The following is a 16,061-nucleotide window of genomic DNA, read 5'->3' as shown; positions in this document are numbered from 1 at the left end:
GGCAGGAGGATTGCTATGAGTTGTGGTGAGTTTTGACTCCATAGTGAGCACCTTGTTTCTAAAAAACTCAAAACTTGGCTAGGGAGAGATGGCTTGGGAAATTACACGCTTGCCGTGCAAGTGTGAGGACTGGGGTTTGGGTCCCCAGCATCCACCTAAATGCAGGGTGGGACGCAGAGACAGGAGATCTCCAGGGCAAGCTGGCTAGGTAGACGTGCTGAGCAGAGAGCCCAGGGTCGAGTGAGAGATCCCGCAATTGAGGAAGACAGCCGATGTCACTTTCTGGTCTCCTCACCATCTATACACATGTGCAATGAGTATGTACACACACATGCACACCAGACACACACATACATGCAAAAAAAATCCCTCAAAATAAAAAACCAAAAAAAAAAAAATGAATGGCAGGATTAAGGATATTAAGTGTTTTTACCACAAGATTGATAATGAAATAATGCTGTTCTTAATGACTTAGAAAACATCATTCGGTAATGTTCAAACCCTTGAAAATGGCATGTGCACAGTTAACACATTCATTTTAATTCAATTAGAAAAGAAAATTGAAGAATGCCATGTATTGACCAACACTGGAACTATATAATGAACCATGGATTATCAGATTAAACCATTTTAGTACAGTTGTCGTCCATTCAGAACAACATTAGTGGGTGTTCCATCCATTTTCACAGTTCCCTAAGAATCCATTTTACATTTGTGCCTCATCTTCAGAAAGTTGACTTTTCTAAACAGTGCCCGGTTAGCCCCCAGCAAGATGCAGGGCGATGTGGGTACTCCAGCCGTGGTGGTGGCTGCCTGTGGGTTCAGTTGCCTTCAATTTAGAAGTAGCTGCAGGAATCAGGAGCTGACTGGGCAGGGAAATGGGCAGGTAGGAGGCAGCACTATTGATTAATCCTCACGTACAGGCCTGAGGTCCAATTAAGAGATCTATTTACCTGCTCTGTGGACATGAGCCTGGAGACAGCTTGCTGCAGTGTTTATAGATTTTGGTTCTTGGAGTTTTGTAACTCATTGGCACTAATATTTTTAATTGGTGAAACCATGAAGGAAATAGTCAATACATAATGCAGAAACAGTCAATAATGCATGAATAAATAAATAAATAAATGGACACGAATAAATAAGTAAATAAATGGACAACACTGAGCCTATATTAATGCAGAATTATTGGGTGACTGTGATTGTATTTCAAACAATTACTTAAAGGACAGCCAACTGAGGGTAGCATGTGTTGTGTGTTGTGGAACAAAGCCACCAATCCTGTTCTTCCTTCCCGATGTCTATGTGAAGGAAATGGGACTAGGATCTACTACCACTTACGTTCTTTGAGGAAGATTAGGAAATAAGAATATTTGAGTTCTGGGGTTTGGTGAGCTCTTATTGAGAAAGGACCAATCATGAGCCAGATGAGGCTATGATTATCCCAAGTAGATCCAGTGAGTTAGGGTTCAGAATGGCCATGTTCATAGGCTCGTGTGACTGATACTTGGCATTTTAACCTCATTGTTAGCTCTCATGGCTTCTGATGTATTGTTGCAGGGGTGTGAGAGGATGTGATTCTGTCTAGATCCCTTAAGGGAAGGGCCAGTGAAGGACCTATGTCACAAACTGATGATTTCCGCTACATTCACACATTGCTCAGATACACAAATGGAACCCAGTCAAACTTCTCATTTGGATCAAGTGCTCATCAAATTTTATAAAGATGTACAATGAATTCAGTCCCAGCATAATTATAGACTTGAATACATAAATGAAACACTAAATATGTAAACCAGAATACTGCACATTATTTGTGAGAGCATGCTATGAAATGGGTCACATTTAACCAATTTTGCACCAGTGAGGTCCATTACCATCAATCAGCTGGCTGTTACATTTATAGGTATGGAGAATATAAACAAGTATTTATGATCGGCTCTTTTCCTCATGTTAGCATCAATTCTACTGTTTAAAACCAAATGCTAAAAATGTCAATAACAAGGGGTAACAAGAATTTGGAGCCAGGGCGTGGTGGCGCACGCCTTTGATCCCAGCACTTGGGAGGCAGAGGTAGGAGGATTGCTGTGAGTTTGAGGCCACCCTGAGGCTCCATAGTGAATTCCAGGTCAGCCTGGGCTAGAGTGAGACCCTACCTCGAAAAACCAAACTAAAAAATAAAGAATTTGGGCTGTGATGAATTTTGAGGTCTAAGTTTGATTAATGAAATTTGTCTAATAATATAAGAAAGACATTCTTTACCTAATAAGGCAAGTTCCACATGTTCTTTCATATGTGAAACTTTTAAAAAAAAAAAGCAAAAACACTTGAGTTGGGCATGGTGGCACACACTTTTAATCCTAGTACATGAGAGCCTGAGGTTGGAGGATTTCCATGTATTCAAGGCCAGCCTGAGCTACTGAGTGAGTTCTAGGTCAGTTTTGGTGAGATCCTGCTAAACAAACAGACAGACAAAAGACTGGAAGGTAGAATGGAGATTACTAGAGGATAGGAGGAAACAGTGAAAAGGTTACAGGGACAAGTGTGGAAGGGCACAGATATGATCAAAGTACCTCATGTACATATGTGAAGACCTCATCTGAAGCTCACTATTAACATCTAACTCTAGGCTCTTCCTTTCTTTTGTAGGCTTGTGTTCTGCCATCAATTGAATGTGCCACAGCTGCATTAATCATCTCTGAATGCTAAAGGTCTTGGCTCTTACCTCTGTGGGTGAGAAGAGACTCATGTGAGTAATAGCCTTTACTGTTCTTGGGCCAGGAGTTTGGTTTATTAGTGATGTCTGCACTTTACAAAGCAATAATTGGGTATCATAAATGAAACCAACAAACACCAGTGATTCTCTCTGAGCAACTGTGCCTAGAATGTGGACTGATGATGGACCTGATTTACCAGTGGTAACCCCAATAAGAAAGATACCCAGTGATTCAATTACTTCCAGGGCTGCTAGCTACGTTTTCTAGTCCAGCTTGGCATTGTAGTTCACTCAAGTCCCTTTCCACTGATAAACATTTATGAAATTAACTTCCTAAGGGAGAAGGAAATCGGAAGATGGACACAATTTTTGTTTAGTTTTGTTTTTTCCAGTAGTTTAGAACAATCAGAATTCTTTGAATATTTGTTGTATCAAAGCAAGAAGGATCAAGTATGGGCCAATATTTAGCAAGGAGCCAATATGGAATAAAAATGTTCACTAATTTACATGGGCAAAAGCAGTACAATGCACTGCAAAAAAATCACCTTGTCTACTAGTGTTCTTGAGCCTTTTGATTTCTGAATTTTGTCTAAGTATATTATTCCATCAACAAATAATAAGTCATGTGTAAGTACAGGAAGAGAATACATGAAATATAGAATAATTTTTGCAATGTATGAGTCAAAGGTTTTGGTTAAACTGTAAACCAGTTCCACATCCTGAGAAATAGTGCCCTCTTTGCTCTGTGAGACAGGTACTTACAGCACTTGTTAGTTATAGTCAGGAGTTCTTCATGTCTGTAAACTGTATTATACGTGAGCCAAATGTAAGACTGAATAAAGATACATAAGTGAATGCAGGTCAACTTCACAAGTCTGCAATGAATCAAGACTCATTCGGTGTCATTGTTTGCCAAAGCCCTGAGCCTCCTGCTCATGTGCCAGGAGATGTTGTGTTCTTGTCCTGGCATGGTAGTGGGCTGCTCACATTTGCTTTGTTGAGACAAGAAGCAAATCATGTATATTAAAAATGATCATAGGAATGATTGCACAGTTGAAAGAAGGTCAAGCATGAACTACTATTGTGCACATGATCTGTATATTTAATTCAATTCTGTTTACTGAAAACTAGTTTTTCTTTTTTCAAAAAGGCCCCTGGTCCCTCTCTCTGTGGTCAGTGGGCATATGAACAGAGTTGATGTTTTTGTCCAATGTCTTGACTTTTATTCATGTTGATGTATTCTTAGGAGCCAATGAATAAATGAGCTCATATCTCAGTTGATTATTTAAAGAAAGGCAAACTGTGGGCCAGTGAAAATAAAATGCCATGAAATGAAAATGTGATCAATCCATTTTTGCAGAGAAGAAATCCAGACTCATTCCACTTTGGACACAATGCCTAGCAGCAGTTGCATGAAATGCTGTTTCATTCCCAGATTACTGAGGGGTTTGATTCCTTTTCCTTAAAAAAATGAACAAAAGACTTTATTCTTTAAGTCCATTCATGAACTGCATAAATCTTGGATCACGTCCTTTGAAACAGTAACTGAGGCCGGGTGTGGGGGTCACGCCTTTAGTCCCAGCACTGGGAAGATGGAGGTAGGAGTATCACTGTGAGTTCAAGGCCAGCCTGTGACTACACAGGTTCCAGGTCAGCCTGAGCTACAGAGGATGAATGTGGTCAGGGTGTGCATGGTTGGGAATAGGCAGCTGGATGGATAGTTTTAATCCTTTCATTTATTTCTCTTGTGTTGGGTGGTAGATTTAAGTTTCCATTATATTAAAAATTTAACAGTACATAAGTCAGTGTATAGGACGTAGAGTTATTTTTGAGTCATAATGAGAATGTGATAGCAACCATGGTTTATGATTAATCCAATCCCTCGTGACTCAGGCTGTTCAGAGGAGCTAAGGCTGTGCAGTCGCGTGCTTTGTACTTCACAGAGTGAAAACACCACAGCAGCTTGAATTATTCAGTTCTGGTCAAGGTGCTGGTTGTTACTTGCGTGGTAAGGACCTTAGAGACACTTGTAGAGAGCAGTCGAATTTCATATCCTTGGTGTAGGTGGCTTTATTTATCACTTACATGTCAAAGGAACAAATGGCCAATATATAAACAAAGTAAGAGGATGCAGTGAAGGACCATAGTGGAAATGAGCCAAAGTTTATAGTTAACATAGCCAAGCACAACTGTGGTCTATTTATGATGGAGGGTTTTCACAATTTTGAGTATTATAATTTGTTTTATGTCATCATCGATGTAGATTTTTCTTTAGTGGTAAATATCTAGGTCATGACCTCATTGAAGTTATCTATTTATTTAAGAGAGAGAGAGAGAGAAAGAAAGAAAGAAAGATGAGAGAGAGAGGAAATGGCTGAGGCAGGGCCTCTAGCAACTGCAGATGAACTCTAGATGCATGCACCATCTCCTGCATCTGGCTTGTATGGGTACTAGGAAATCTATCCTGGGTCCTCTAGCAACTGCAGACGAACTCTAGATGCATGCACCATCTCCTGAATCTGGCTTGTATGGGTACTAGGAAATCTATCCTGGGTCCTCTAGCAACTGCAGACGAACTCTAGATGCATGCACCATCTCCTGAATCTGGCTTGTATGGGTACTAGGAAATCTATCCTGGGTCCTCTAGCAACTGCAGACGAACTCTAGATGCATGCACCATCTCCTACATCTGGCTTGTATGGGTACTAGGAAATCTATCCTGGGTCCTTAGGCTTTGCAGTCAAGCACCTAACTGCTAAGCCATCTCTTCAGCCCCCAGTGAGGTTTTGAAAATACAGGACAAGAGGGGAATCTTATCAGTGCATGCCCTGTGACTATACTCAGATCGGGGTTGTTTACTTGAAAATCAGAAATTTCAAGTGTTCCTAAATCATAAAACTATTACTAACATATGCCGCGAATGTAGAATTCTGCACCTGACTACCCGAGGGCCTCCAGGACTTACACAAGGGAGGCTGTTGGAGCTGCATTGATGGTGGCGCCGGTTGGGGAGTGTCCCACCGCTCCTTCCCTGAGGTTTCCTCTGGACTGAGAGTGTCCTCAGCACGTGGCAGTCAATTCCCTTAGACCAACCAATCCAGGACGGAGAAGGACAAACCCTCAGTGTGTTTCACAAGTTTGCCACAGATGGGAACAAACCACCGCTTGGTGCATTTCTACTAGTCATAGATGTAGTCACACTCATGGGAAAAAAAAAAAACACGCAAGGCTGCGCATGTTGCGAGGTGGCGCCCATTAGGTGCCATCTTGGAGTTTGAAAACATGGGCTCTTTAAAAATATGGACAAATAAAAGGAAAGAAGAGAAACCTGGGCAAAGTATCCACGTGGGGTGGGGGTGAAGTACGGAAGGGGAGTAATCGCAGGCACTCACATCCCTGGCACAGAGGATGCCGCCTCCCAGTTCCGTGGATAGTAAGCCTGTAGATTTTCCAGTTATAACCGGTCTTGTTCTTAGCTTTGCAGTCCATGCACATTGGTTTTATTAGTTATAGTGACCTATTGAATAGAGTAATTAACAAATGTAGGACTGAGTGGAGATAAGGGAGCCAAGCCCTGACCAATGATGAGTATTCTGGGGTGTCTGAATCAATGATTTTGATTAAACCCTTAACTCTGAGGTCCACTATGAGGAGAGGGCTCACCCATCCCTGCACAGTAAATGATCTCGTCACAGCAGAAGTTAGGAACACTTAGAATTTAATTTATAGGCTATTTATAAGTCTGTATTGTATTACTAAGTTAGTTAATAATAACAACTACCCAAATACAGACAGAAGATAACTATATGAAGCCTAGTGATGAGGCAGTTCCAATAGGAATTCATTAGATTTGGTAGCCAGTTGAATAAGAGGCAGAGAGAGCCAAGCCCTGAGAACTGACAACTCTTGTTCTTTGTTATTTAGGGGGTGCTGGTTGCTAATTAGAAATAAGAAAATAGGATCCTGGAGGTTATTGCGGATATAAAGCACACAGGGAGCTCTTCATGCCACTCAAATCTTTTCTTTTAGCGTGCCGAGCAGAGGGGATGGAACCCAGACCTTTATCACGTTATGTGTGTGCTCTGTTACTGAGCTACACCCCCAGGCCCACTCCTGAAATTTCTAATGCACTTTGTGCATTCAAAGCTATTATGAGTGAGTGAGTAAATATGCTACTCTTTCCACCAGTTACTTTGGAGGGGCAGAGCAGTTTTCCCTGCAGCATCATTGGTATTTTGGGCTGGATAATTTTTTTTTCATGTGGGATTATGGCAGGAACCTCACCAGCTTTTGTTTACTACATGTCTGTGTCTGATCCTTTTTTCCCTAGTTGTGACAATCAGGCTTTTCCAGACCCTGGCAAATGTCATCTGGTGGCAACATTGCTCCTAGTTGAGAAACACTGGGGTAAGGCATGGGTCAATAAGGAACATGTGTTAAATTAACAGCATGTGAATTATTATTATTTGTACTTTCCCGATATTCAGATAAAGAAATTCATGCAAAAGCAAGCCTCTTGTTTCTCTGGGTCAAGCTCCTATGACAAGCGATATTTAATTGTTGTGTAGCTCGAGTTGTTGATGAGTTGTTTAAAACCATATTTTCTCTGGGAAAATAAATAGATGTTCAAGTTATTCATGTCTATTTAAATAAATGGATCAGTAAAATAACAAATCACTACATAAATACATAAAAAGGCCTGACGTTTGGGGCTGTTGAGAGTACTCAGTGGATAAAGAGCTTGCCCAGCAATAGTGGGGACCTTGTTGTAATCCCCAGGACCCATGTAAGTGGTGAGTGGGCATGGCAACTCACCTTTAACCCCCAAATTTTGGAGTTAGACATAGGGCCAACCTAGCTATCTAGACTAGCTGAATCAGCAAGTTCTGGGTTCAAGTGAGAGATCCTACCTCATTACATAAAGTTGAGAGAGTGAGAAAGGCATCTCAGTGCCAATTTGCCTCCAGATGCACACGTGTGTGCACGTGCAGACACACTGTTGTATATGTATGCACACATGCATGCCCATTGTACACATATACATATGCAAAGAAAAGGGAGCCTGCCATGGATTATTTGTAGTAAGTGTCTTGAAAAGCACACTTCAAAGTCTAAGTGCTATTCTCCTATGAAGAGCCCTTCACATTGTGCCACACTGGTAGAGAAGACAGAAATACTTATGTTTTGTTTTGTGTTGGGGCACTAGATAAAATAATAATATGTCAGACTGTTCTTGAGTCTCTGATTTAAATATGGCATACATCAAGGCTTATGATTATTCTAGTAGGTCCCCCAATGTCCCCTGAAGGACTGAAATGTAGGCTAGTTTTTCCTAGCTCTGCACTTCCTCCAACAATGGGAGCACTGCATGACTTCATCATTCTTTAATTGTGACAATCTTAGCTGTTCCTGATGTGGGCAAAAGTGTAGGAATCAACTCAAGTGAATGTCAACATTTATGTTCTCCTCAGCGAGGTTTGGGCTGGATTTTATTATTTCAGAGAAACAAAGGGGCCCACATTCAAATACAATTAAAAGCCCTGTGCATCTTGAAGCATGATGATAAGAATTTCTCACACATAAAAAACAAAATTGTTTTATTCCAATTTAACTTGAGGAGACGTGTACAAAATATTTACCTGAGAGAGAAAGAGGCAGATAGAATGGGAGAAAGAATGGTGGGGAATTGAACCTGGGTCCTTAGGCTTCGCAAGCAAACACCTTAACCACTAATCCATCTCTCCAGCCCCTCAATGAGACTTTTAAAAGGAAGAAGATAAAGAGTATTTTGACCCTTTTCATAGCATGATACTTTGTTTGTGAACCATGGGGATGTCCTTACCCTCCCATTGTGTTGAACCCTAAGTATATGGAAGGTGACTGTCTGTTTGTGGTGTGGGCAGGATAGTAGCTTTATGTTTATCTCACCATAGTTAAAATATAAATAAGCACAATATAAAGGAGCCAGCATGGGTCTGTGATGAGTTAGGATACTAAGGTAAGGTACAGGAAGGATATGGGTATGTGACATTGACTGACATTCATTGTCATTGAATCTATAATTTTTATTTGTCTTTATTTTTTCTTTTTAAAATATGTTCAAGGCCCCCAGCCATTGCAGACGAACTCCAGATGTATGCGCCACCTTGTGCATCTGGCTTATGTAGGTCCTGGGGAATTGAACCAGGATCCTTTGGCTTTGCAGGCAAACTAGGTAACCACTAAGCCATCTCTCCAGCCTAATTTTTATTTATCTTAATAATATCATGCTTATTATTATTGGGATTATTTTTGTTCGGCTGATTTTACTATTGCTAGTAATCAAATAAATGAAAAATTAGCAAGGCCACTGATCCTGAGGTATCCAAACTCTAAAGACCCATTAAAAATAAAGAAAACTAGCATTTCTGATGAGAGATGAGTAGAGAGCAGAAACCAGGATGGGTTAGATTTTGTTCTTGGTCTGTTGAGATTCTTTAATCCAAGTTAGATGTAAATTGATGCATGAGTAAAGGGACAAAATATGTAAGTGAATGCAGAGACAGAGAGCCATGATCGGATTTATTATGGGAGTTTATGATGAAGTCAGGGATACGGTTAACAGTCTTCAAGTCACACATTCCGGTAATGAGCGGGCCAAGGGTCACATATGGGCGAGGACACGAGAGGTTCAGGAAGACTCTGTGGTATTGGTTGGTAGCTAGTTGTTTTTCTAATTTTTTTTTTTCCTCTCTCTCTTGTTCTAAGACTATTTTCAAAGCAGTTTTGGATACAAACTAAATGGGATGTCAGGTGTCAGTACTTCTCACATACCCACGTCCCTGGGGCCTCTCCCACCGCTAATATCTCCCACCAAAGTGGGATGCTTGCTGAGATCTGTGACCCTCACTGCTTCCTCCTCACCACCACTGTCCAGCTTGGGCAAGGGCTCCCTCTTGCGCCGCGCGTGTTATGCATTAGGCAGATGCGTAACGGCATATCCATCACGAAATGAAAGCGCTGTGTGGAATGTCTCACTGCTGCAAATCTTCTACGCTGCCCTTTGAAGCGTCACTAGTCCCAGCCCCTGGTAGCCATGGGGGTTTCTGCCTTTCCCAGAAGGAAGCATGAAGTGGTTAGGCTTTCTTTCACAAGTAACATGCCCTTAGGTTTCCTCCATGTCACCTCACCTTCTTTTCTTTCTTTCTTTCTTTCTTTTTTTTTTTTTGTTTGTTTTTTGAGATAGGGTCTCTCTCTAGCCTAGGCTGACCTAGAATTCACTATCTTGTCTCAGGGTGGCCTCGAACTCACAGCGATCCACCTACCTCTGTCTCCCAAGCGCTGGGATGAAAGGCGGGCGCCACCATGCCCGGCAATCTCACGGTTTGATAGCTCATTTCTTTCTCTGATAACCATACCATTATCTGGATATGTCACAGTTTTTCAGTCACTCTGCTGAAAGACATCAAGATTGTTGTCAATTATGAATGGCTTGCATGGTTTAAAGTCTGCGGTTCTTTTGAGGGAATACGGAGGTGGGTGGCAGATGGATTCCATGACAAGGTTGTATTTAGACTTGGAGAGTACCATGTTGGCTATTCTTGCCCTTTCGCCTATCCATACAAACTTTTTGTTTTATTTTATTTACTTAAAAACTATGTTTATTTATTAGTGAAAAGAGAGAGAGAGAGAGAGAGAGAGAGAGAGCGGGAGAGAGAAAGTGAGTAAGGGAGCTCCAGGGCCACTGCAGACTCACACACTGCAGATGCATGTGCCACTCTGCGCACTGAGCCATTTCCCTAGCTGAAATATTCCATTTTATTATGGATTTTTCAAACAGCTAAAATTTTTCTTCACTTTGTCCCTCCTCTTCTCCCTGCTCCCATTGTACCCTGCCACTGCAGAGGAGTCTCACTTTCATGTTCCCTGGGTCCTGTCGCACCCCTCTCCTGCCCTACCACCACTTCCCCCACTTGTCGTGCTCTGCTTTCCAGTTTCAGAGTCGATGCCCACGGTCCCCCATACACACGCGCGTGCGCGCGCGCGCGCGCGCACACACACACACACACACACACACACACACTCACGCACATAGACTAGCATCCTCGTGTGAGAGAATATGTGATATTTGAGACCAAATCACTTTGCTTAGTATTATAGCTTCCAGGTATATCTGTTTTCTTGCAAATTTCATAATTTCAGTTTTCTTTATGGCTGAATAAGATTCCATTGTTCATAAATACCGATTTTTTTCGTATCATTTGCATGCAGAGAGGGGGAAAGAGTGAGGTGGGAAGAGAGAGAGAGAGGAGGCAGAGGAGGAGGAGGAGGAGGTATAGGCATGCCAGGGCCTCTAGCCACTACAAATAAACTCCAGATGCATGGGCCACTTTGTCCATCTGGCTTTACATGGGTGCTGAGAAATCCAATCTGGGTTATAAGGCTTTGCAGACAAACCCCCTAACTGCGAAGCCATCTTTCCAGCCCTCGTTTTTATTTTTAAGGCAGAGTTTCAATAGCCTAGGCTGACCTGGAACTCACACCAAATCCTGGGCTGGCCTCAAAACTCATTATAATACTCCTACCTCTCTTTCCACAACAGTGGGCTTAAAGGGGTGTGCCACCTTGCCCAGCTTTTACTCTTCTAAAAAATTGAGTTATCTGTTCACGCTTTTTTCCCCCTGAGACTGTTCACATTTTATTAGCTTATTAATTGATGTGATTTTGGGAGAATCTTCTTAACCTTTATAGAAATAACTGCTGTCATTTTGATTGGAATTATACTGAGTCTATAAATCAAGTTGGGAAATCCTACCATCTTGACAATATTAAGTCTTTCTTTCCATGAGCATGGAATATCTGTTGATTTTTTTCATCATAATTTAGTCATAAAGATCTTTTATATATTTTGTTAGACTTACACATAATTACCTTCATTTTGCACTGATAAAATATATAGCATGTTTTAAATTTCAAATTTGACTTGATTTTCTATATTAACCTTGTACCCTGCCACCTTTCTGCACGCACTTATTGTTCTTGTTATTTTTTGTCAGTTCTTTGGAATTTTTTCTGCACGAATGATCAAGACAAAACAAAGTTTCCTTTCTTTTCTATAATTCTATTTTATTTCATTTTCTTGTCTGTTTTTATAAATCAGCTTTTCCATGTATTGGACTTGCACTCTCCTCATTAAGTATAAAACTGGCTGGAGAGGAGTGTTTCATTTATGAAGTCACCAAAGTAGCCATGTGTTCCTTCATAAGACAATTTTCTCTTCAGCAAATGTTTTCTGTAGCTATTGATGTAACAATATGACTTTTTCCCCCTGTTTAGCCCATTTCTTTCATTGGTACCATTAATTGATTTTTAAATTTTGACTTATGTACCTGAAGCAAATTCCACTTGATTGTAGTCTATAATTCATTTTTATACATTGTTAGATTTGATTTTAAAATTTTGCAATGATTTTTACATATGCATTGGTGAGAAATATTGTTCTATAGTGTTCTTTCTTATGATGTCCTTTTTTCATGTTTTATTTTGGCATTAGTGTAGTGGTGTACTCTAGAATAAGGTAGAAAGTATTTCCTTTGTTTCTGCCTTTTAAAGAATATTAAAGAATCATTCTAACTTCTTCCTTGAACACTTGGAGGCAGCTTAACATTGACTGTGCCTTGACCCACTGCCTTGTGTTCTGTTTTTAAAATATTTTATTTTTATTTACTTATTTAAGAGAGGGAAAGAGGGAGGAGGAAGGAGAGAGAGAGAGAATGGCTGTACCAGGGCCTCCAGCCACTGCAAACAAACTCCAGATGCATGTGCCACCTTGAGCATCTGGCTTATGCGGGTATTGCGGAATTGAACCAAGGTCCTTTGGCTTTCTAGGCAAGTGCCTTAGCTGTTAAGCCATCTCTGCAGCCCCTTTGCCTTGTGTTCTATGCGGTCGCTACCCATCTGCTCAGTTCTTTCATTCTCTTTCTTCCTTTGTGACTCTTGGCTTTTTGTGTCTTCCAAAGCTTTGATGAATTTCACCTGGGTTATCCTGGCGTTGGTCTTAGTGTTCCTTTACTGTCCTTCCAGTGTCCATAAGATCTGTACTGATGTCTCTCTTTGCTCCAGATATCGTCGGTTCTTTCCCCCTCTCTTTCCTTGGAGTGGAAGATGCATGGCCCTCCATTTTGCTGAACTCTCAGAGAACAGCTCTTTGTCTCATTGATTTTCTAGTTTGACTTCATTGATTTGTTCTTTAATGTCTGTCATGTTTTACTTAATTCCCTTTTCTTTTTCTAGGCTCCTCCTAGATCTCAAAACTTATTCTTCTTGTCTATTTGAAACTGTGAGCTGTTTGACCAACACATTCCTGCTTGTTCTCTCACCTCTATGGCAGCTGCCGGCACCCACCATCTTACCTTAGACCTCCATGAGTGCCCACCCTTTGAGGTTCCAAGTAGAAGTCCGATCTTCCTGTGCCTGGCTTATTTTACTTCATGTAACAATTTCTAACTTCATTCATGTCACAAATGACATAATTTCTTAACTTGAAATAATTTTTATTAAGATATAGAATAAGAGGTTTTACTATGGCATTTTCATAACATTTATATTGATCCTCTTCCCCCTCTTTTCTGCCCCCTCCCACTGTACCTTCCTCTCCTAGTAGCCCCCTTTTCACTTGTGTTCTGTTACTTTCTCCCCTCATGCTCCCTTTTCTAGTTTCATGAGCTATATGCATACTCACACCCACACATCTATACACAAACATAAAACTCAAAAGCTAGGATTCTCATATAAGAGAGAATATTTAGTATGTGTGTTTTTGACTCTGGGTCACCTAGATTAATATAATAGTTTCCAAATCTACCCCTTCTTATGCAAATTCATATTTTCATTTTTCTTTTCAGATAAATAAAATTCCACTGTGTGGAATATGTACTACATTTTCATTATTCATCCATTATTCATCTAGGCCGATTCCATTTCTTAGCTATAGTGAATAGAGCAGCATTGAACATGAGTGTTCAAATATCACTGTAGTAACATATAGAATTCTTGGGTCTGCTCAGAAATGCTTTAGTGGGGTCAAATGGCAGTTGACAAGGTCGATGTGCATCATTCCACACAACAGTGTCTCAGTTCTGGGTTGCCGGTGACCATCTAGACTCTGCTTTAGATAATAAACAAATGATCAAATCATTCTATGACTAATTAAACAAGTGAGTAAATACATAAACACAAAAAATTAAATCAAGTAGAGGTCATCCCTATGAGTGGGAATAAAGACTTAAATATATACAGATTCTGCAAAAGTAAAGTTCATTAAAATGACATTTTGATTAAAGCTGTTAAAAACATTTTAAATATATTTTATTTATTTATGAGGCACTTCCAGCCCATGCAAACAAACTCCAGATATATGAGCCACCTTGGGTATCTGTCTTACGTGGGTACTGGGAAATCAAAACTGGGTCCTTCGGCTTTGCAGGCAAGCACCTTTACTATTAAGCCAACTCTCAAGTCCAAAACACATTTTTAAAGGGAAATTATTTTTATTTTTGATAGCAGTGACTTCTAGTGGTATTATATGAAAATGAAATTATTTATATAAAGAGGGTATGCCATTCTCTTCAAAGAAGAGAATGTGATATCAATTAGACATTCTGGCTCATGTAGTTTTGACAAATGTCAATGCATAATAATCCAAATGTATATTAGTCACTTATATTTTAAGTGTTTCTCCCTTTGTGTGTATGTGAAGATAGGCATGGAGGTCTTGGCTACCATGTTGGTGAATGAGGATCACAAATCATGCATAATAATTTAAACTTATTCCAAAGAGTACATGCATTAGGGTTAACCTTCACCCACAATGAGAATGTGCTTGGAATGAGGGTACATATTGCAGTTAAACAAAGTCCCTTAAAAGGCAATACTTTTTTATATCAGCCAGGTATTTATCCAGCAGATATTTGTCATAGTGACCGATCTTATTGAGTGGCAGATGCACCAGTTATCTCATTTAAAAGAAAAATCAAGCCCTGGATTAATTGAATAGGACCATAACTAACACCCATGTGAACGTCATGTCTGGCTGTCTGCTTTTCTTCCACAGCATGGCCACAGCTCACTCATTCAGCTTTTCTAAGAAAGAAAATCTTGGCAGGTGGTTCTGTGGGTAAAGGACATAGAGAATAATGTAAGTCCAACCTCAAGTTCCACATCATTACGTGGGTGGCTGTGTGTGTGCGTGTGTGTGTGAGTGAGTGTGCGTGCCCATGTGCTGTATTTAGTGTTAGCTCAAGGGATCTCCCACAATGGACCAATGATGGGAATGAGTTATGAACTAAAAGTATGCTTAATGTAATTATGCATAAAGGCAGTGATTTAAAAAGGTAAAAGTTCAAAAGTGTTTAGGGTTATGTCTTATTTCCCTATCTGTGTGGCCCTGTCTCTCGGTGTGGCAGTCTAAAAGCATATGGAAGATATTGTGAGGGTTGGAGGATGGTGGCTTCATTACTTTTCATTGACCTATCTTCAAACATGTGCAAATTGAATCAAACAAGCCCACAGGGGAGCACTGGGCAATGCAGATGTGATATGAAGAATTAAGGATTAATCACCCATACTCCCTGAGGTCCCATGCAAAAGGAGATCTAGTCTATGAGCAAAGAGCACCTAGGAGGTAGGCTCTGTGACTATGTATTTATGTATGGAATCATAAATTAACAATTGAAGGAGGAGATAGATAGAGGAAAGAAAATGTACTTGGACCAATGATGAGTACCATGGGGTATCTGAAACCAGGATATTTTGATTAAACCCATGCACAACTCTGAGGTCCACACAATTACGCCTAGTTTGGGAAATGTGCCCATGGTACTTTGTCTTTGAACTTTTCTGGAGGATAAATTTTAACATATATTTTGTGCAGTGCTAGGGGCGGGGTTTTTATTTTTATTATAGATCAACCCATGGTTGGAAAAAGTATGATTTTTTTTTTAATAAAAAGACAAGTCAAAGAAATGTCAGGTGTCGTGGGTTATGAAATTTACCCAAGACTCCCACTAAATTTATATTCAAGATCTTACCATTGTGGTAAGTCGTCTGCGGTCATCGGTACATAAATGCTTTTGTTCTGTGTTGGTGATGGGTTGCTGGCTGGCTTGTGCCAAGGATATGTCTCCCATGTTCAAGTTATTCAATAGGCCTGTAACTGTGAGGTGAGCTGAGACTGGTGGTGAGGATATTAATCTAATCTTTCAAGTTTTACCTAAATATAGAAAAAGAAATAAGCCTTTTATCCTTTAGGACACTAATTATGTTACTTAAATATTCCTAAGTGTTTATGGCCCAGTGCTGTGACAACATA

At 40.3% G+C, this 16,061-nt stretch overlaps 1 long non-coding RNA gene, 1 other non-coding gene and 1 pseudogene across 12 annotated transcripts in view; all 3 read left to right on the top strand.

Moving 5' to 3' along the window:
• The window catches only part of LOC123462083, a 67,250-nt gene that overhangs the window by 22,944 nt on the left and 28,245 nt on the right, over positions 1-16,061 (top strand). For 7 of the 11 annotated variants that reach the window (XR_006638093.1, XR_006638098.1, XR_006638096.1 and 4 more), the window contains 4 exons: positions 2,647-2,746; positions 6,743-6,868; positions 7,044-7,120; positions 14,805-14,888. This is a non-coding gene — a long non-coding RNA (uncharacterized LOC123462083). Of the gene's footprint in view, positions 1-2,646; positions 2,747-6,742; positions 6,873-7,043; positions 7,121-14,804; positions 14,889-15,228; positions 15,913-16,061 lie in introns of those variants that run through there. The other 4 variants (XR_006638095.1, XR_006638097.1, XR_006638102.1 and 1 more) reach the window with 4 other exon arrangements.
• LOC123462606 lies at positions 6,288-6,358 on the top strand. Its single transcript, XR_006638399.1, has one exon. It is a non-coding gene; the product is annotated as a small nucleolar RNA SNORD113/SNORD114 family (small nucleolar RNA).
• On the top strand, positions 15,459-15,535 carry LOC123462610 (annotated as a pseudogene).

Source organism: Jaculus jaculus, chromosome 7 (genome assembly GCF_020740685.1).
Source record: "Jaculus jaculus isolate mJacJac1 chromosome 7, mJacJac1.mat.Y.cur, whole genome shotgun sequence".
Lineage (NCBI taxonomy): Eukaryota > Metazoa > Chordata > Mammalia > Rodentia > Dipodidae > Jaculus > Jaculus jaculus.
Note: the sequence above shows the minus strand (reverse complement) of the source record. Positions and strands in the feature narration are given on the sequence as shown.